The sequence below is a fragment of the Thermobia domestica genome, chromosome 13 (genome assembly GCF_964235325.1).
Source record: "Thermobia domestica chromosome 13, izTheDome1.hap1.1, whole genome shotgun sequence".
Classification (NCBI taxonomy): Eukaryota; Metazoa; Arthropoda; class Insecta; order Zygentoma; family Lepismatidae; genus Thermobia; species Thermobia domestica.
This window is the reverse complement of record NC_137466.1, coordinates 2,802,805-2,824,856: the sequence shown is the minus strand read 5'-3', so window position 1 is coordinate 2,824,856 and position 22,052 is coordinate 2,802,805.

Here is a 22,052-nt window from a genome sequence, read left to right as displayed (position 1 = left end):
ATGTAGTTTGATGTTTGTATTTTTTATATATATTTTTTGTTTGGAATTTTTCCATATGTACCTATAACAGCACTTGCCCCCCCAAACACACATCCTGGCTACGCTACTGCTCTCTGTGGGTTTTCTTCCATTGCAACACTTCTGTATTTCTTGAGCAATATTTCCCCTTGCTTCCAGAAATAAATGAAGTATCTAAAATAGAACAAATATAATGCTTTGTAAAATATACTCTTCAATGTGTACGGCGTTTGCACATCACGTATATTTATTACAATCGAATATATACTTCATCACACCAAAACCAAACCAAACTACACAGTGTATGTAATAGACCTTGTTGCAATGAATGACAAGAAAACCTGTAAAAGTAATGAAAACTATAGTCACTGATTAATAATTCAATTACGTCGAAACAGTTAACTTTTACTTAATTTTTATTACAACAGTACGGTCGCCACCCCAAACGAGAATCAGAAAAGAAAAGAAATCCTGCCATATATCCAATGGTAAGAATCGGAGTTTCTTGAGAAATCTTTGAAAAAAATGAAATGAAATCTTTGAGTTTTACGTCCCACGGTTATGCCGGTTAGGCTAAAGGAGACGGTGATAATGAGTAATGAATGAAATGGTGGAATGAAGAAAGTGGGAGGAAACGGGAGAACCCCGAGAAAACCCACGCACACGGTGTTTGTCCACCACAAAGTTCACTTGGCGGGGGTTGGGATCGAACCCGGGACCCCAAGCACCAGAGGTGAACGCTCTACCACTGAGCCACCGCGAGAGAAATCTTTGAAACATTACCTTGAAGCTGCAAGTTAAACAATAAATCCCTATGTCCCTCACCAGACAAAAAGATGTATTAAAATAGAATATTATATTTAGTGAAGATAGGATTATATTACTTTGAAATAGAACTTCGATACGCGTCAGGGTTTTGCGACACTATTGTATTGGTAATTGAGAATTTTTTATTCGGCTGAATACAAAATATTACATCTTAAAATAAAACCTTGTTAGTGGAACAAATAAAATGCACATATACTTAAATAAACTACAGGTAAATTCGATCAGGGGGCCAAAAATGATAAAAGTTTCAAAACAAATAAATTTTATGTTCTCCTAGGAGTCAATCTGAGTAACATATCTAAAACACAAACCATCTGTAATAAGAATTCAATCGAATGAACATAACTTTGAGAAACGCTATAAAAAAAATCACAAAACTATAACTTGGCAGCAGAGACTCCAACATCTAAAGAATAAGACATAATACATAAACCGTATTACGTTATTAAAAGAACATATTTAATATACAGCAACGGGAGAACCCCGAGAAAACATACGCACACGGTGTTTGTCCACCACAAAGTTCACTTGGCGGGGGCAGGGATCGAACCCGGGACCCCAAGCACCAGAGGTGAACGCTCTACCACTGAGCCACCGCGGCCCGAAGGGTTAACACTCGGGGTGACTACTGCAAAAGCTATTGTGGCCCGTTACACACAACAGGATACCGTTGCGAAACATTCACCCACGACAACTACTAGAAGAAGGCCTGCAAGCAAAGTGACACCCGTAGTGCTAAGGGGAATCCATCGAGTGCTAAGAAAATCTCCCAACTCAACGTGATATGGTCCACAGATTTCACTTCGTACCCTCAACCAGGGTTGGCAGAAACCATGGTTTTTATTGAAAAAACAAAAAACTTTTTTTTTTTTTGTTTAAACCAGGTCTTTTTGGTTTAAATAATTTGCTCTATGTACTTACATCTCATATGGACAGAAAAAGTTTTTTTTTTTCGGCTTGGTGTTATTATGCAACAACCGGGTTATGCTAGAAGGGGTCACATAAGCCCAAAGTGGAATCCAAACCGCTTCTCTGCTTACATCCGAGAGAAATTGTCCTCCGTTTGAACTCGGAACCAGGACTAATTGACCACAAATGCGATACGTCTGGCGACTCACTCACGAAGGACTCCTGATAAAAAAAAAAAAAAAGTTGTACTAATCTTTACATACTTGTTAATATAATTGTCAAGAGTCATTTCCGAAGGAGAAAAGATAATCAGTTGCACAAGTGAAACCATTATACAGAATTACATATGGACAATTACAAAGTACTGCAGAGTACCGAAGAACTAATGTAGTCCAAGTTAGTTCACTACGGCTTTTATTAGTCCAAGTTAAAGAAATACAACGACTTAATTTGCATATCAGTAAGAGAAATGAATAAAGATACGAATTATTTGAGTCCACTTTGGCTCTGACCCATTTATACATAAATAGTTACAAAAGATACTTCTGATTTCAATAAATGCCTCTCGTGGGGTTTGTAAACCCTTCCCCCCAAAGTATGGCATTTCAGTGTATTTTATCAATAGTAAACATTATTAAGCGAAACAATATTTAGAATTTCTTTGATTGCAATTGCATAACAATAATAACAAACTATTACAAAATCACAAAAGAAACATTCATAAACTTATAGCTATATTTTTAAAAAAAAAGTTGCTTTTGTAGTATAATCTCTTTGAGTAATGAATGGAGAATTAAGGTCTGATTATAATACGAATAATATACGGGAGTGAAATGTGATAACCCACAAATGTGTGTTCATCAAGATTTTCCGAACACTTACACTTTTACGAACATTTTTCGTTTTTTGGTTTAAACCAGTTGGTGTTATTGAAAAAAACCTGTTGGTTTAAACCAAGGTTTAAACCATGGTTTAAGCCACCTTGGTTTAAACCAGCCAACCCTGCCCTCAACTGTGAACAAAAACATTTGCAAGGGCCTCAGGTTGAAGTGTGCGAAGGCCCGTGTACATCATCTTCTATCTCGTCACTTTGCCGAACGTAAGACGAACTGCAGGAGAAACTGTATGAAAAGTAGCTGGCGGGTTACAAATGTAAAGTCATATATCCATATCACTGCTAGTAGTCAGATTCGGGCAACCACATACCGTGACCAAGGATGTTATAAAATAGGTGATCTGCCTATACGTATCTTCATCCCGTGAACTCAATGAAGGCAAAAAACAACCACGCCTCGTTTGAGCCGGTACGTTTGATTGGCTACTCTTGTTTCCGTGATGATTGTTGGCTCGAAACATCGCCATCTTAGTGACGCGAAGCGGGCAGAGTAGGTGTGGCAAAACTGTAACGTAGCTTCACGATTTTGTTGTATGGGCAGAATCCTCAATTTTATGACATCCTTGACCATGACATTGACGGCAAACGGCGCAGCAACTTTGTTCGTCAGTGCAGGGAGTTTCCCTCGTGGATTTATGGTTGTTACGGGATTCGTATATGAGGGTACGTTGATGATACGCAAAGTCGAAGAAAACCTGAAGGTGGATGCCAAATAATTCCAAGAATCCATTCTGATATTTACCTACTGGAGAGATATCCCACAATTGTATCTAACAGACGCGAAACAGGTGATGACCCATATGGACAAGGCTTTGACTTATACGGCCAGAACATCACTACGTTTTAATGAGGAAGTGGCTGATGAATTAGGTATTCGCGTCATTCTGTTTGAGACATTTGCTGTATTCTGTTTGAAAAGTATTTTGCTGTGACTTTTTTCTTACAAATTATATAAAATCAAAATAAAAAAAACTTATACTTTTACCTTCCACGTATATGCTGACTAGGCTAAAAGAGACGGCGAAAATGAGAAATGAATAAAATGGCAGAAAGAAGAAAGTGGGAGGAAAAGGAAGAATCTGAGGAAAAGCACGCACATGTTGTTTTTCCAACAGAAAGTTCACTTGGCAGGGGCAGGGTTTGAACCAGGAATCCCATGCACCAGAGATGAACGCTCTACCACTGAGCCACCGCGGCCAGCAAAAAATCAAAATAAGAGTCTGGTGCAGGTGTAGTTTTGGTGCACTACATTTTGGAAGATTTACAGGTAAAATTCAATACTTTCCATGAAAAGACATGTTTATAAGGAAAGAATTTCTACAGGTAACTTAATTAAATACAATGTAATACAATGGTATCTTAGGTTTACTAATGTTAAATCATTACAAGTGCTTTACGACGAATAAAACAAATGAGTGCATATGAAAAAATGGCTCTAATAGATGCTATTCTCCACGGGCGGCTTATTTCTGCACCGTGTACACCGGCATCATATTTCTGCGCAGTATTTTGTTTACAAGTGGAGAGTTACTAATATGAAACCAAAACACGTGCTATTGAAACTCGATCATTTTCAAAACGCTCTTACTTCCACTACCCTCACCTCTGCATGTATCCACTATCACTGACGCGCCTACTCCCTTCGGACTTATCCCCGCGTGGGCCCACCAGCTTCGCCCTATTAGACTCGGTTAGATAACATTCGTGCTATTTAGTGGCTACCCAGCACAGATTGATTTTTTGCGCTATTTTTATGCTACATATCTGGAAGCCGTATTTATACGCGAATCGTAAAAAAATTGTAATTTTTCAACAATTATTTCTAGAGGTCCCCTTGAATATTCTTTATGCCAAGTAAAATATATTCCGCCCAGTGGAAACCGTCTAGGGGACAATAAAAAGGAAAATTTTGAAACAATTATAATTTTTCAACAGTTTTGTCTAGTATTGCGCCACAAGTAAATTTGTACACAAGAGCGTTTTTTCACTACTTGATTTCTCCTGTATTTTTTTTCAATTGGAAATTTTCGCTCACATATGAAACAAGTCCTGCAGTATATAACCTAGTAGATCTTAGTAGGTTACTAAAAAGACACTATATACTAGAGAATACTAAAAAACATAAACGTTGTCGTGGCACTAAGAATTATTTGAAATTGTCCACGTTTCTCTAAGATAATTATCTTTGCTTTTTGTTATTTAGGCTTAAAACGTGTACAAATCCGAACTTGCGTTCGTGCAGGTTTACTTTTGCCGCACCACCCGGAATAATTGATGAAAAATTATAATTATTTCACCAATTTTCTTCTTATTGCTTCTAAAATATTTCCACATGGCGACATGAAAATATCACACCTGGCATACATAAAATTATTAACTGGTTCTTACAGCCAAATTGTCCTTTAACCTCCAGTTGTTTACTGATTATATTTCTCAGTGTACTATTCACCGCGCTAATGTTTGTCCCCTCACGTACGGATTTCTGCTTGGAAATAGCGTACTTTTTATGGTATTATAGGGGTGCTGCCTGTATACCACCTCGCTTTATTAAGTACTTTTGCCATAAGAAAACGTTGCGGGTTACTTTTGCACTCTATTATGCAACAACTATTCACAAAAAGACAAAATCAAGTTATCACCTCTAGCAGTAAACCGGAGCTCTTAATCTAAAAATTATCCAAACTAACCTAACCTAGAATTAGGAGTCACTGTTGTATCACAGGACCAATTTAAAAATCAAAAAAAAATGTACCAAAACGTACTCCAACCGGTTCTATTTGGTTGGATTAGATTAAGTTACGTTCGATTACTTTACATTAGGTTAGGGGCATAAAAACTACAGTGCAAAAAAACACAAACAAACCTGTGCTAGTCAGGGGCGGATCTAGGACGGACTTCTGGGGGCGGTAGGTTCTAATACTACTTAGAGGTACTTTTTAAGAACCCCAAACTCTGGAATGGGTCTTATTTACATATAAAATAAGAAAGTTACCTCTTTTGGGAGGAAAGGCAATTGCCCCGATCGCCCCCTGGATCCGCCCCTGGCGCTAGTTGGCCACTAAAAAGCAAAAATTCTATATAACTGAGTCACGGCAGGGCAAAGCTGATGGGCCCTCGCGGCAGCGCGGGGGTGTCAGAAGGGAGCATCTGCGTCAGCGACGGTGGGTATACGCGTAAGCGAGGGTAGTGAAAACATGTGTGCTTTGTTAATAATATATATTTCAATATAACTTGTTATGGTTTCATACTAGTACTGCTTCAGTTGTAAACATAAAATACAGCTTTCGCACACTGTTAGAAATACATTGCCGTACTCTTCGGTTGAGTTAGAAGCCACTTACATTAAAAACTAAGGTTTGTAAACTTTTGCAATTTCAAGAAGAAAATCGTGTACTACAGGTTCTTAACTGTCGCTCGTTTTTTTAAATAAAAAATTAAATGAAATCTTTAAGAAACTGTAGTACACGATTTTCTTCTTGAATGAAATTCTCCAGGCATAAGGCGCACAAGATAATTTTTGAATGAAATATAATTATCGAATCTTGAAACAGGGCTCACAAAATTTTTTAACGGCCCCTAAATCGACTTTTCGTATTTTTTAAAGGGAATAAGATCATCATAGTGAGTTAAGTGATAATCTGGATCTGGCTATAGTTTATGTAGTTGTCTAGATATAAGACGGACAAGAAAATTTTTGATTCAAAATATATTAGATCTTGGATCAAGGTATCACAAACTTTTTGAACGTACCTCTAAATTGAGTTTTCGAATTTCCTACGGAATAAGAACATCATACTGTGTTAAGTGATAGTTTCTGCAATCATTGAGACATCATGCCCTTTGTAAAAAAAATATTTCAGTTTAACGTCCCACAAATATGCTCCTTACGCTAAAGGAACACATGTTTAAGAATAGTGCTGGAATAAAATGTGAAAAGAGAGAGCCCCGAGAAAAGAGAGTGTGATATTTCCCACTATAAATTTACTTCCTCGGAGGTCGAACCAGGGACCCTAAGCATCAGAGATAAGTACACTTTATCATTCAGACGGTCAAACCACAGCACAAATGCAGTGATTGTTTTGACACCTCACGTGCGATAAGTCATCCCTTTACTTATTTAATATAAATAAAATAAATTTTTTTATCTGTCTGTTTTTCTTTATGTCTGTCTGATATATGTGCTCAGGGACCACCAAACATGATTATTTTAACATTGAACAATAGTCCCATGATAGAATGAAGAAGAAATTGGGAGGAAACGGCAAAGCCCCCGAGAAAACCCACGAGTAGAGTGTTTGTCCAGTACAAAGTCCATACGGTTCGAAGGGGAGTCGAATCAAGGACCCTTGAGTTTTCGTATTTGCCACGAAATAAGAACATCATACTGAGTTAAGTGATAGTTTTCACAATCATTCAGACATCATATCCCATCGTAAAAGAGAGAGAGATATGAAATATTTCAGTTTAACGTCCCACAAATATGCTCCTTATGCTGTAAAACGGACGATATTAGTGTCTAATACATATTTTTCCTGGCCACTGGTTTTTATTGATATTGGAGCATTAGTATCATATTTACAAAGTGGAAATGTATATTTAACATATAAAGAAATTTAGAGTATTTTTTCTGGACGTAATATGTACAATCTTGAATTATTAAATTGATATCTGCATCGTAAGTGTATAAGACAGGTATAAATAAGATGAAACATGATTATTATTAAGGGAATGAACATAAGTTTTCCAAGTGTGTTTTTTGATAAGTACGGCTGTGTGAACATTGCTGATGAAAGACTAAAATTGGAAATAAACGTGTTTTGCAAAGAAAAGTCATAGATTTAGTTATGGTTGATTTATTTGATAGTGTGCAAACACAATCAAGGTATCGATATGTAATATGGCAATCCGACTTGGAAGCACGTGCTGCTAAGTTAGTAGAAGAAAAATGGTTTGCATTTCATAAGTTGCATTCTTTACAGGACACCCTTTATTATCTCCTAACTTTCTCTAAAACTACGCATAAGATTTTATACTAACATATGTAATTTTGATCACCTCTACAATATTTACCTATATTAGACATTGGGCAAGCGTACCAGAGGAGACACGGCTTCCAAATGACAATGTCCTCCTTCAGACTCTTGTGCTTTATGATACAAACGTATGGAATTCACACGTCCTCCATAAAATCGTCACGTGGATTCAACGATGTTTTCTCTGTGTATGGGTGATTACTATTATACTTTGGAATCGCAAATGACTTCAGTTGGACTCTTGTGAGAGAATATTTGGCTGTTGTTGATAGTAGAAGTTTGTTATGTGCTAGTTTTATTCTTGAAAATGTTTATACATGTCCCATTTTTTATTTTTACATCCCACTATTATTCCGGTTAGGCTAAAGGAGACAGTAATGATGAGATATGAATGAAATGATGAAATGAACGGGAAACGGAAGAACTCCGAGAAAACCCCACAAGCAGGGTGTTTTTATGAAAGTTCACACGGCGTGAGCTGTGATCGAATCAGGGACTCCAAAGTACTGGTTGTAAATCCTCTACCACTGAGCCACCACACTCCTCAAACCTAAAATGTAATAGGTTTGTACGTTATGTAAAGACGTTGGAGAAATAAAGATACGTCCCACAAATATGACCTTTCTCGATAAAAGGACACATGATTAAGACAAGTGAATGATAGGTGATAGAATGGCAATGTGAATAAACGTTATGTCAGTGAGTCATTATGTATCCTGAAATCCATTGAATTTGTGAGTAGAATAACAATACACGTGATAAAAAAGATACATGTTCTTCTAACCTTACATAATTGCTTTAGAAAAATAAACATGAAAATAAAAAAATACAGCATTACATTATTATTATTTGTGTGTGTGTGTGTGTGTGTGATTTTTTCCGATTTATCTTAAAAGTGGTCTCATAAGTTATGCTATATGAAATAAATGTAAAATGATAAACTGTATCTCTGTTCTCGAATTTAAAAATGTACTTGTCGATTCGAGACTTGTCTCTCTTTCGTGCCGAGAAGTTTTTCGTTTCGTTGGCAATACTAGTTCACCCAAGTAAAAGTATTTTGAGGTCTCAACTTGAGTGAACCAGTGTTACCTACGATTCTCGGATGTTTTTGTATAATCTCGAATTTGAAAATGCACTTATCAATTGTTGAGGACGTTTATATGTTTGTGGCCAATCCTTTCGACAATGAGATCTCGGAAACTACATGCTCTATAAAGATGACTTTTTCACTGATCGATTGGAAATTTAGCGTAGATTGTCCAGTTCTAATTGAGTATATAAAAAAACATGACCATTATTTCATTATTACATTTTTATGGTACACTGGAAGCATTGACATTTAAAAAACTAAAGCGTCATATCCTATGCGTTATACATTCCAACACCACATTGTTATATTGGGATTAGATATGTCTCAGGCGTTTGTTTCATGGCCAAGCAATAATGAGAAAGGAAGGATAACCATTTCTCAAGTCTAAGATAAATCTTCGTAACTGCATCTAGATATTCTATGCATGGTCGTCCTTTTCCTGGTTTTCCTTCTGCCTTTCTCTCTATCAACACGGATTTAATCAGAAAAGTCGTGAGAAACACTAAAAGTATTTCACATTATTGGTTATGTTTCTCATGGCTTTCCATTTTTCCAGTCTAATAAGGCCAGTCTATTAAAAGGTGTTTCCAAATTAAGTAAAGGCTATAAGTATCTGCTAACGATTATAGATGTGTTTTCGAAATATGCGTTTGCTGTTCCTGTTAAAGATAAGAGCGGTAAGAATGTTACAGAAGCATTTAAATCCATATTAAAAATGAGAAAACCTAGTAACTTACAAACTGATCAAGGCAAAGAGTTTTACAACAAAGAATTGAAGAAGTTAATGGAAAAAATAAGATTAATTATTACTCAACCTATAGTGGTAAGAAAGCTTCTGTTGTTGAGAGATTTAATAGAACTCTTAAACAAAACATGTGGAAGAAATTTACAACACAAGGAAATTATAAATGGATAGAAATATTACCAACAGTAGTTAGTGAGTATAATAATCAGCTGCATAGAACAATTGGTTTAAAGCCTATAGAAGTTAGCAAGAAGAATGAGCGAACAATATTAGAGAAAGTGTATAAGAAAGAATATAACCGTGTTAAACTCAAATACAAATTAGGTGATCATGTTCGTATAAGTAAATCGAAAGGATTATTTGAGAAAGGATATACACCCAATTGGTCAACAGAAGTATTTGTTATTAGCGAAGTTATTCCATCTAATCCACCTACGTGTAGAATTAAAGGTTTAGTAAAAGATGTGCAAGGTAGATTTTACGAACTAGAACTATGAAAGACGAAAATTAAAGATGAATACTTGGTAGAAAAGGTTTTGAGAAAGAAAGGTGACAAAGTATACGTTAAATTGTTAGGATTTGATGATTCACATAATAGCTGGATAGATAAAAGTAATGTTGTAATGTAAATATAAATGTTGTCTTTTATGGAATAATAACCATAAAACGTTAGTTTGAATGAGATAAGAGATAATACATGAAAAGTTTAGAGATCTTAACAGTATTAAGTTATTCAACCTAGTGCAACAAGAACTAGATATTCGTAAAGGTAAGGGTAATGAGTTTTGGACATACCTATCAGAAGAAGATCTGGTTAAAGAAATTGATTGTTTATATTACCGGTTAATATCTAATCCTATGTAGAAACTTAATTCGTAGTGATCAAAGATTTTCTATATAATAAAAATGGAGAAACATTTTGATGTATTACATGATAGACTTAAACTATCATGCGATGACGAAACGTTTTGATTAAAAATGTCCACGCTGTTACACAACGGCACTTATGCTTTCGAAAACTTGAAATCTCCCTGACTAGTAGCAGGAATTCTGAGAATTTCATAACTTTTCTTGATTTTTCAAATTTCCTGACTCTTCCAGAATACCTCGCTTACCTCGCCACCATATTGCAAGTAATACAAATCTCCTCATAAGAAAGAGTAAGCTAAAACTTCATGTAGTTTTCTTTTTAATTTTTAACGCTGATCGTTATTTTTGTCATTTCATTTTGTTTTATCCTTCCTTAATTTTATATCATTTTTGGTCTCGAAGAGGGGTCCGGACCCCCCAGATCCCCCCTTGGCTACGTGCCTGAGTGTTGATTACAGATTTTCTTGTGGAAGAATTTCATTACACCATAGGTGAAAAGCAGTACTGCAAAATACATGTAATTCATATTGAGCACGATAGGAGACAATGTTCATTTCAGATTTTCCAGTGCGGGGGATTGAATAAACGATGGGTGAATATAGTACTGTGAAAATTCTGGTAACTCAGATTGAGCACGCTCGGGAAATGCCCTAGAGGGAATTTCGAAGCTCTAGACCCAAGAGCCACCTCTATAATCATCACTGACTGCCATTTCAGTAATGTGTTTTATCGTCTTATGTCCGTGCTCCCATTTTCTCTGATGGGAACACTGGATATTTGATACTTTTTCTATTCCAAATTTTTGTGCTAGTTTTCTGTCGAAACCTTGAGTTTTGTACTATCATCGGTTTCGAGTTAGTTAATTATTTAAGTTTAGTATTCCATTTCTGCATCGAGGTTATATGAGACGTAGACTCAAATATTATGATGAAACTCAAACACAGTAATCGTCCAAATTTTGTAAGACACTCCCACTGGGAATCGAACGTGTTACTACGTGCACAAAGGCGCGCGTGCTAGCTACTAGATCGCTGGAAATGGCGTCACCATTTTCGAGTCCCTTCAAAATTAAGTTGTACTTACATCTTACAAGTTGTGTGTACTTGCAATATAAGAAATAAACATAAATTAAAATTAGAAGAAAATCTTAATAAAATCTTTATAAACGCTTAAAAATATGTTGAAAAGGCCAGAAATCTCTCACTCTCTCTCCATCCCATGTCGTGGTGCAATTTAAAAGGTATATTTTAAAAATAATAATAATAAAAAACTCTACAGTCGCACCTACAACTTTGGATGGCAAATAGTCCAGTTTTTATTAATGCAAAACTTTACATTAATTAAATTCAAAAGTTGCATTCTAATTTCTTTGTAAATTGTATCAAAAGTACCACTATTCATCTTAGCACTAATGAGAACTATGGATTCGCCTTTAATATCCGTCATTTTCGATTACATTTAAAATGTCAATCTTCCCGATTCTTCAGGGATGAACTTAAACGGCATGGACACAGTCATTATCCATATCAGCGACTGACTCGGAAACTATGATTTCAACACAAATATCGATAATTACAATTATTTTTAAAAATGTCAGCTCTCCCATCCCCACTGCTTGGGATGCTAGGGTTCCTTACCCTCCCGAGTATTTCTTTCCAGATTGTAAGAATATATGTCTCAAGTTTAGTTGGAATTAAACCAAGTGTTACATAATTATGTAGGAAAAAATGTTTTAAAATTAATGGAGGTGACTCTTGAGCTGGAAGTGGCAGATATCGACGACTTCCGGTGTAAGATTGATCACTGTAGAGCAAAAGACGTTAGTAGAAATCTAGAAGCTGTTTCTGAAAATCGATTAAGCGTCCTAAGAATGCATATTATCTCTGTTCTTAACCTACAAGTAAAACAGGAAGTGGTAGCAATTGACTATTTCCTGTTTTTAACGTTGATTACTATGGAAGAAAAACTGTAATAGATAACAAAACGCTGTTTTCCATAATCGATTAACCGTCCGTTCTCATCTCCATCCTTAACCCTATACTAAAACCGGAGGTGGTAGACATCAATCCTTTCCAGTTTTAACTTTGATCACTGCAGAGCACAAACCGTAACCCGGTTTTCTACAATCGACTAAGAATACACTTCATCTTCATCCTTTACCCTCTAGTGAAAGTGGAACTGGCAGATATCAACCTCTATACGGAAGTAGGTAGCAAGACGCAGTTTCCTGCAATCAATTAAGCATCCCAAGAATATAATTGTGTCACCAATCCAATCCCTCTACTAACACCGGAGGTGGTATAAATCTACTATCACTTCCTATTTCATTATTAATTAAGAAAATATTGTGTGAGCCTCCTTAATGTCTTCATCAGAGTCTCGCTGAAGGCTTTGCCCTCAGACCCGCAAATTGGTTCGGTCTAACGCTTTGCATCTCAAACCTGCTTACGGCCTCGCACCTCACATAACTGCAAGTATGCTGAATTTCAGTTGAAATACCTGGGGGCTTTGCTCCAAGGCCACCGTGTTTGTTCGACCTATGGCCTTGCACTTTATATATCTGGAAGCATACCAATTTCAGTTCAAGTACCACGTTTCATGTCTTCAACTTTACGGGATCCCGAGATATAAACATCTTAGAATATTAATAATTGTAATATCCACCTCTATTCTCTTCCAAACCCTTTTCATCTTTTCTAGGTCACAATCAAAAACGCTGAAATATGTATCTAACTATCAGGATTACACAGTAAGATTTATAATAATATTGTACAGTTAGTACTTTGGCCCATCTCGTCCGTTACTCAGCACGAAACTGTTGAACGAAACTGAATTTGACTTCTGTTTTTTGCAATTGATAGCTAAAGTAATTATCTCGAAAGAGTTCGTTAGTAGAGGATCATAAACCAGGAGGTTGTGGATCAGAAACCAGGAGTGGTAGAGATCAACCATTTTTGTTTTAACGTTGATCCTGTAAACCAAAAAGGGAAATAGATAGCAAGAAACGGTTTCCGGCAGTCGATTCAGCATCCGAATAATACCTTTCAACTCCATCCTTAATACTGTATTGAAATAGAAAGTGGCAGAAATAAACAAGTTCCCGCTTTAACATTGAATGGGGAAAAACGGTAATATATAGCGAGAAGCAGTTTTGGGAAATCGACTAAAAGATTCCAAGAACACCTTTCATTTCTATTCTTAACACTTTGATAAAACTATAACCGGTAGAAATCAACAATTTTCGGTTTATTTTCATTACTGTGGAGCAAAAGCTGTAATAGATAGCGAGAAGCTGTTTTCGACAATCGACGGAGCATCTCAAGAATACATTTTGTCTATCCATAACACTCTAATAAAATCAGAAGTGACAGGGTGTCTACTAAAATTCCAAAATGAAATTTTATGACCTTTTCTTTAACAAACCATTAAATTTAGTAACATTCTCAAAAGCGAATTTGAGTGCGACTTGGGCCAATTTTCACGCACGGGATAGAAGCGTGCTTTACTTGTGATTTGGTAGCGTCTAAAAGCATAGACGTTTTTGGTGGTGAATTTTGACATTTTATTGAACAACATTTACAAGTATGTACTTATAAATAAAGATAATATGAATCGTGACCCAAAAGCAAAATTTCTTGACTTTCATGACCATTTTCTGATTTCGTGACTTTCTTTAATCCTTTTCGTAACCGATAGACACCCTGGTAATTCAGTATGACTTCCAGGTTCAATGTAATATACATAGACCATGATCTATAAGAGACAGCGAGAAGAGTTTTTTTAATGGAGTTAGCGTTCTTAAAATAGGTACAACCTGTAATCAAACGTAATTATTAGAAATCAACCACTTCGGGTGTTAACGTTCATCGTTGTTCAGTTTTGTTGAAGAAATCTTGACCACTCACCCTGCTATGAAACATGATATTCTTGCAACCCCAAAAGGAAATTATAATGCTGTGGCTCTAAATAAACTTCTTAATCGACCAAACAAAATTCACATTTATTTGATTTAATTCTAACTGTAGGTAGGACCACAGGCCTTTTCAAAAAGAGGTGAGTGGAAAAGTTTTCTTGAACAAGACTGTATATGACAAACGGCAATAGATAGGCACGGCTTGTATTCGATTAAGCGTCCCTAGAATATATTCCATCTGCACTCTAATCACTAGTCTATAACACTAAGTGGTAGATATCTACTACAACTTCTGGTTTCAATTTTAATTGAAAAATATTGGGTGGTTCAGTTTACTGTCTTTAGGAGATTTTGTTTTAAATAAGAAGTCCTAAAGCCAAATATCATGTTTGTAACTTTCAGAGATTCTGAGATACCGATATGCTATTATATGAGTAATAATTCATATTCTTACCTTTTCCTTCCCCTTTATTACTAAGATATAAAAGAAATGATGAAACATGTGTTAAATTATTTCAAATTGGAAATCCAAATACCAAATTTCAAGTTCCCAGTCCTATACGTTTCGGAGATAAGGGTATCTTATTAAAATAACTCTCACCCCAATTCCTCCTCTTTTCGTGAATTTTCAAAAATTTTTCTTAGTGGTACCCCACGTCACAAATCCTATGTAGGTGTAAATTCAAAGTTTTCAAAGTAGTCCCTAAAGCAGTGGCTCCTAACCTAAGGGTGCGAGTCTCTGACAGAACTAAATTTAAAATTACAAATATTACGAATGTTGTAACAAACATTAAATTAAACATCATTTAAACAGGAAATATCTATTCTGTAAGAACTGCGGTTTCATTGACAAAACTGGTAAAATATAATATTCCACTGCACTACAATCCTATGCAGGAGTCTTTCTGTAAATAAATATAAATTTGTGAGAATATGGCTATGATTATTTACTATTATTATATGCAAGCCCGTTATTCGTACGAGTAGAATAGGTTTATGGGAAATATTTGAAAGTTATATTTGATCAGCCTGTCCCCGTTACGTAACTTATTTGAACAAAAGTGAAATAAAACCCCTAGCCCGAGCATGTTCAAAAATGTGTTTCATACGATGCAGTATTTATTCTTTGCAAAAAACCTAAATTCTCTTCCGCTTTTACGATTCACTTTTTTCAAAGTGAGTTGATAAAATAGAAATGTCCCACGTGCTAAATATGTTTAAAAATTCACTAGTTTCATCTCCTTGGCTTGGAAGATATTTAATTTTCGCCGTATATATTAACTCCTCCACCCTCTTAGGATACGAATTTTAATGAAACTGACATACTTAAAAAATGGCTTCAGCCAAGTGCTTACTATGTTCTAAAATTCTCAAACATTTTTCGTGAGATGAGACGGAAGTAGAATTTCCTAGAACGCTGGGTTTCGTGTCTACTTGGTTTTTATATTAAATTTCACCTTCATACATGAGAGATTTGTAAGATACTGTATTTTTTGCAAATATTTTAGACCTTGACCCCTACTTTTAGAATACGCATTTCAGTGAAAGTGATATGATGAAGCCATGCTCTAGAGTAGTTCTAAATATGTTCAGTAATTCTCCTCGAACATTCTATTATGATGGGACAGCGAACGCCGATTTCAATGTCGAGAAATAAGTAAATTAATTCCTCCCTCCTTCAGCTTAAAAGGAGAATTTCGAAAACTCTGAAATACGTATTCCATTCTTTTTAGTTCAGAGTTGGTATACGAAATTTCACATTACGAATTTAAGCGAATTTCACATTTCATGACATTTTCTGAATAAATAGTGGTAAATTTTGATATTATAGAAATCGTCTCTTTTCTCCATCTTTAAGAGGGGAATTTCCGGAAACATACGTTGAATTATTTTTAGTTAAGAAATTAAAGCCAACTTTCACACCTCAAACGTAAGCAAATGCAGAAATTTAAATAGGTAGACACTATCCTCCATTCTCATCTTAGGACAGAATTTTCGGAAAAGCTAAACATGTATTAGTTCGTTTCTAATTAAGTTTAATTTTGAAATTTAACGTCTCCAATATAAAGAATTCTTACATTTATCATTTTCTAAAAATAAATGAAATAAAATACAGTTGAAAAATTAATGTTATGCGAATTACTCCTTTCTTGTTTAGGTGCGTAATTTTCAGAAACTGTGAGAAACATGTTCAGTTATTTTTAATGGTTAGTTTATATGCCTAGTTTCATCTTCCTTACCTCAGGGATTAGCAAGATACACTATCCTATTTAAGCCCCTAAGGATACATATTTCCAAAAATCCTTCTTTATCCTTTGCTTTCGTCAAAAAGAGTATTCTTGCTAATTATAGGTTTATGGCTTGGTCGATAATGAGTAACTCACTTATATTGTCTTATATGCAGTATAGATTATTATTATTGTTATGATTTTTGTTGGTATTACTGATGATTTTAGAATACAATGCTGCAACTAAAATTGCAGAAATCGTCAAAGACATCCCGAATGATGTAGGCGTGAGGTATGTAGAGTTTGAGAATGTGGGCGCTTGTTAAAAATGTTGGAGCAATTGTCCAAGACGATCCCAAAACTTTAATTTAGAAAACACAGCGTCTTGTATCATTTCCTACTTTATAACACTACAACGAATACTCTATAAGAAGATTGTACTTCTGTTAAATTACCTCGCTGAACAGTACTAAATGATCACCGAAGGCTAACATGAAATAGAGGATCCACACAACTAGATCCCCTTTTTCTTGAGTTAACTACACATTAAGTATAATACCGAAGTAACATTATAGATAAAGTGAGACTGTAGAAAAAATGAACCTTTCCTCTAACAGTTAAAAGAATAACAGATCATAGACGCAATAATAATAATAATAATTATAATAATAATAATAATAATAATAATAATAATAATAATAATAATAATAATAATAATAATAATAATAATAATAATTCAATTTCTTAAAAATAGTTTTCAAAAATAGATAGAGGAAACTGCAGTCTGGTAATAATTATAAGGAACCAGATTAAAACGTATTAGCCACTTCTCAACCCACTGAGGAAGAGAAAAGTTGAAAGTAAGAGATGAAAGGTAAGAAAGGAATAGTAAGAAGAAGAATGCAATTGGTCGATGATTTGAAAAATGGAATCAAATATAGGGAATAAAAAGAGGAAGATGAAGATCGAGAAAGGTGAAAGAAGAATTTCCAGACCAGAACCTAAGAAAACACACATTCACACTCACATCTCCCATTAGTCCCAGTACCTGCCAGCAGGTAGAATACTTAATAATAATAATAATAATAATAATAATAATAATAATAATAATAATAATAATAATAATAATAATAATAATAGACCATGATAGCTGCTACGACTAAGTCACTGCGGACGATAGCTCTTGAAAGAATTTTTTTTTTTTTTTTTTTTTTTGCAAACTACTGATAGAGTAATTATTTCGTAGCAGCTAGTTAATTCAAGTGATCCATAAACCGAAAGTGGTAGAAATCAACCTTTTCCAAGTTTTAACGTTGACCACTAAAGAACAAAAACGGTATTCGGCAATCGATAAAGCATTCCAAGAACATTTTTCATCTCCTTTCGTTACCAACCGAAAGTGGTAGAAATAAACCATTTCCGGTTTTACGTTGAACACTATAAAGCAAAATCGATAAATATTTACGAGCGGCTTTCTGTAATGGCAAATCCTTTAGTTTGGATCTGGCAAGAGATTACCTACAAATAAATTAGCACACGCAAATCAAGCCCAAAACTTGGCCTAACTCCGCCAGCAAATGTAAAGATCTTAATTAGGTTGAGGGCTGTCCACCACCGAATTTTGTTCCGATTCAGCCAATAGTTATCAAACTTCCGGTTTGGAGTTTAAGAGAGAAAATAACTTACCTGTTCCCACAACGTTAAATTGATTCCATAAAACTGCTTCTTCCTATATCTTATAGTTTATGCTCTATGTAAATTAAATTGAAACCGGAAGTTATAGGTGATTTCCACACTTCCTTTTTACTAGGGTGTTAAGTACGAAGATGAAAGTTACTCCTTGAACGATTTATCGATTACCGTTAACTGCTTCTTACTATCTATTATCGTTTTCGCTCTATAGTGATCAACGTTGAAACAGGAAATGACTCAATTCTGTTACTTTCAGAATTTACTAGCTTGTTAAGTGTGAAAAAGGTTATCCTTGAAAAGTTTAATTGATTGTCGAAAACATCATCTCGTTATCTATTATCGTTTTTTCTCTATAGTAATGAATGCTAAAACCGGAAATGGCTCATTTCTACCATTTCAAGTTCTACTAGAATGTTAAGAATAAGAATAGAGATTCCCTTGAAACGTATAATCGATTGCCCAGAACCGCTTTCCGCTATCCATCATCGTTTTTGCTTTTTATTGATCAACGTTAAAACCTGAAAAAATTCATTTCTACCATTTTGTTTGTCGAATCAGCTCTATTAATGAACTCTCTCGAGAAAATCACACTATCTACTTATTGAAAATAATAATAATAATAATAATAATAATAATAATAATAATAATAATAATAATAATAATAATAATTATTATTATTATTATTATTATTATTATTATTATTATTATTATTATTATTATTATTATTATTATTATTATTATTATTATTATTATTATTATTATTATAGAAAATTCGCATCCTTTCAAATGTTATCTTTCGAAGTAACGGACTTATGTATGTACGTACGTACTAACATTACGATAGTACAAGTTCCACTACGTGATTCTAATAATAATAAAATCTTAAAGAGGATCATGTTGTATTTTGTGTAGTGGTTTGGGAACCAGAAGCTCTAGTATATTTATTTCACTTCCGATTTGAGTAGAGTGGTTACTGCCGAGATGGAATATACTCTTGGAGCACTTAATGAATTACCTAAAAAATAGCCGTGTCGCTATCCATTGTATAACGCACAATGCTATAACCGGAAACGATTGATTTCTACCACTTCAAGTTTTAGTAGAAACATTAGAGTCGAGATAGAACATATTCTTGGGACACTTAATTGATTTCTGAAAACCTCTTCTCGCTATTTAGTATCGCTTTAATCTGTTGTAATCAACACTAAAATGGAAAGTACTTGAGTTTTGCTACTTCCGACTTGATTAGAAGTTTAAGAGAGAAGACAACATTTATTCCCACAACGCTATATTAATTCCTAAAACAGCTTCTTCCTATCCCACTATTTAGATTAATTTGAAGCCAGAAGTCATAGTTAGGTTAATTTCTATCTTTTCCGGTTTTACCAGACTGTTACGGATGAAGCTGAAAGTTATCCTTGTTACCCTTTATCGATTGCCGAAAACTGCTCCTTACTATTTATTACCATTTCCGCTCTATAGTGATCAACGTTACAATCGGAAATGACCCATTTCTACCCCTTCCGGTTGGCGAATCACCTCCATTAAGGAACTCCCTCGAGAGGAATCACTCTACTTATTTATTGCAAAAAGGAAAATTAAAAAATTCGCATTCGTCCAAAGTTATCGTGTGAAGTAACGGTCGCACGTATGTACGTACTAATATCGATAAGTTCCACTACGCGATCCCAATTAATACTTCATATACCCCCGCCACACACACTCACTAGCGTATGTACACACGGAAGTATACCTGGTAGTATTCACACGCTTACGCCGAAAACTAGAAACACACACACAGAGAGTGAGAGAGAGAGAGACAGAGAAAGAAAATCTTGTTGTAGCTTTATACTGAATGCCCAATTACTCACAAAATCAATTAAAAAAGAAAAAGGAAAAGAGTCTTAAATGAAACTTTAAAAGATTGGTATCACTGCTGCGTGTAACACATGAAATTGTTCCATAATGATTGATTCGTAATATGATGTATATGGGTTTCTTAATGGTAGTATAACTAAATGCCTTCAAATTGACTACAAAATAAAAAGTGAATTTTTTCCTCAAAGTTTGTAAAATCGAAGTCGGTGGGCATTATGGGAACAGTCTACGTTAACAATGTATGCAAATAAATATCAATATACTTCACGTTTTCCAGTGGGTGCAAGAAAGCTTCGAATAGTGTTTTGTGTCATAATCATTAGCTGATGTAAATATATATATATATATATATATATATATATATATATATATATATATATATATAATTCACACGTATAGGGACGAATGTTCATGGGGTGTGAAGCAATCATTGCATGAGTAATATAGTTTAATCTTTCGTTCCAGGGATCACAGATGCTCAATGATAGAACGTTCACCTGTGTTGCATGAGGCCTCCGTGTTCAAATCATGTCCCCAAAGAGTGAACTTTATGTTGGATAAAATCATTGCATGACTGCTGTGCTTTGACCTAGGGAGTCCTCGGTGGTTCAGTGATAGAGCGTTCACCTGTGATGCATGAGGCCCCGTGTTCAAATTCTGTTCCCGACAAATGAACTTTGTGGTGGACAAACACGGTATGAATGTATTTCCTTGGGAGTTCTCCCGTTTCCCCCCACTTTCTTCCCTTCATCATTTCACTCATTTCTCATCATCACCTTCCATCCATTAGCCTAGTAGGCATAACCGTGGGACGTAAAACTCAAAGATTTCATTTCTTTTTTTACTCGTTCCAAATTTTTTATTATATTATCATTACTTAAAGGTAAAGTTGTTCGATGTTCCAGGGCTCTCCCAAGCACATACTACAGACAGATAGACAGACAGGTAGACATGATATTATAAAACTTTAAGACACATAATATTATTTAACATACAATTAAAAGTACTCTATCTTTTAACGTCCGATGTTTACTAACGTTTCTCACGGCAGTTGTTATCATTCGTTTAGGAGGACTGTAGGTCAGTCTGTTGCCTAGTTGCAATGCGAATCATCAAAACATATATATATATATATATATATATATATATATATATATATATATATATATATATATATATAATGTTATCTGTTGCTCTTGAAACTAAACACTTTTAAGACGGAATTCAATGTGCTAACAGAGAGAAAGAGATACTAGCAAACAGACATTCACTGGACTCATACGAACTGAGCTATGAATAAATACACTTTATAACTTTTTCTTTCATCTGTCTCTGGAGGCCTGGGGAGATCGGTTCCACTGATCTGCAAGTCAGTCGAAAATGTTTATACATGTCCCATACACTTACGAAGAACCACGAACCTTGGGGTCCCGGTTCGATTCTCGATGAGAAAGCATTGAATTTTTTAAGACATTAAGTTAATTCGTTTCTTTTCTGTCGTGAAACGACAATCAATGCGAAGTGTTATATACGAGAAATTATTTTTTTCATGCAAGGATTAATTCAACTCTGAAGCGTGAAGTAGCTGTCTTGCGTACGATTCCGGTGAGAGAGCTTTCTAAATGAAAGCATATTTAGGGTCAGGGTTCGATTCTTGATGAGAAAGCTTTGAATATTTTAGGACATTAAGTTAATTCGTTTCCTTTCTGTCGTGAAACGAAAATGAATGCGACGTGCTATATACGTGAAAAGAAGTGTACAAAGTGATTTACCACTGAGTCTCCTTAAATAAAGTTAAAGGAGATCTCCCTCGTGAATAAGCAGTTAGCGCAAGTTCCTTTAACCTCAAGTTGGATTAATTTTATGGTAAACAACATCGTGTTCAAGTTTCTCTCTCTCTATCTCTCGGGGCGTTTGATTATATATACAATCATTAACACACATGTTTCGTAA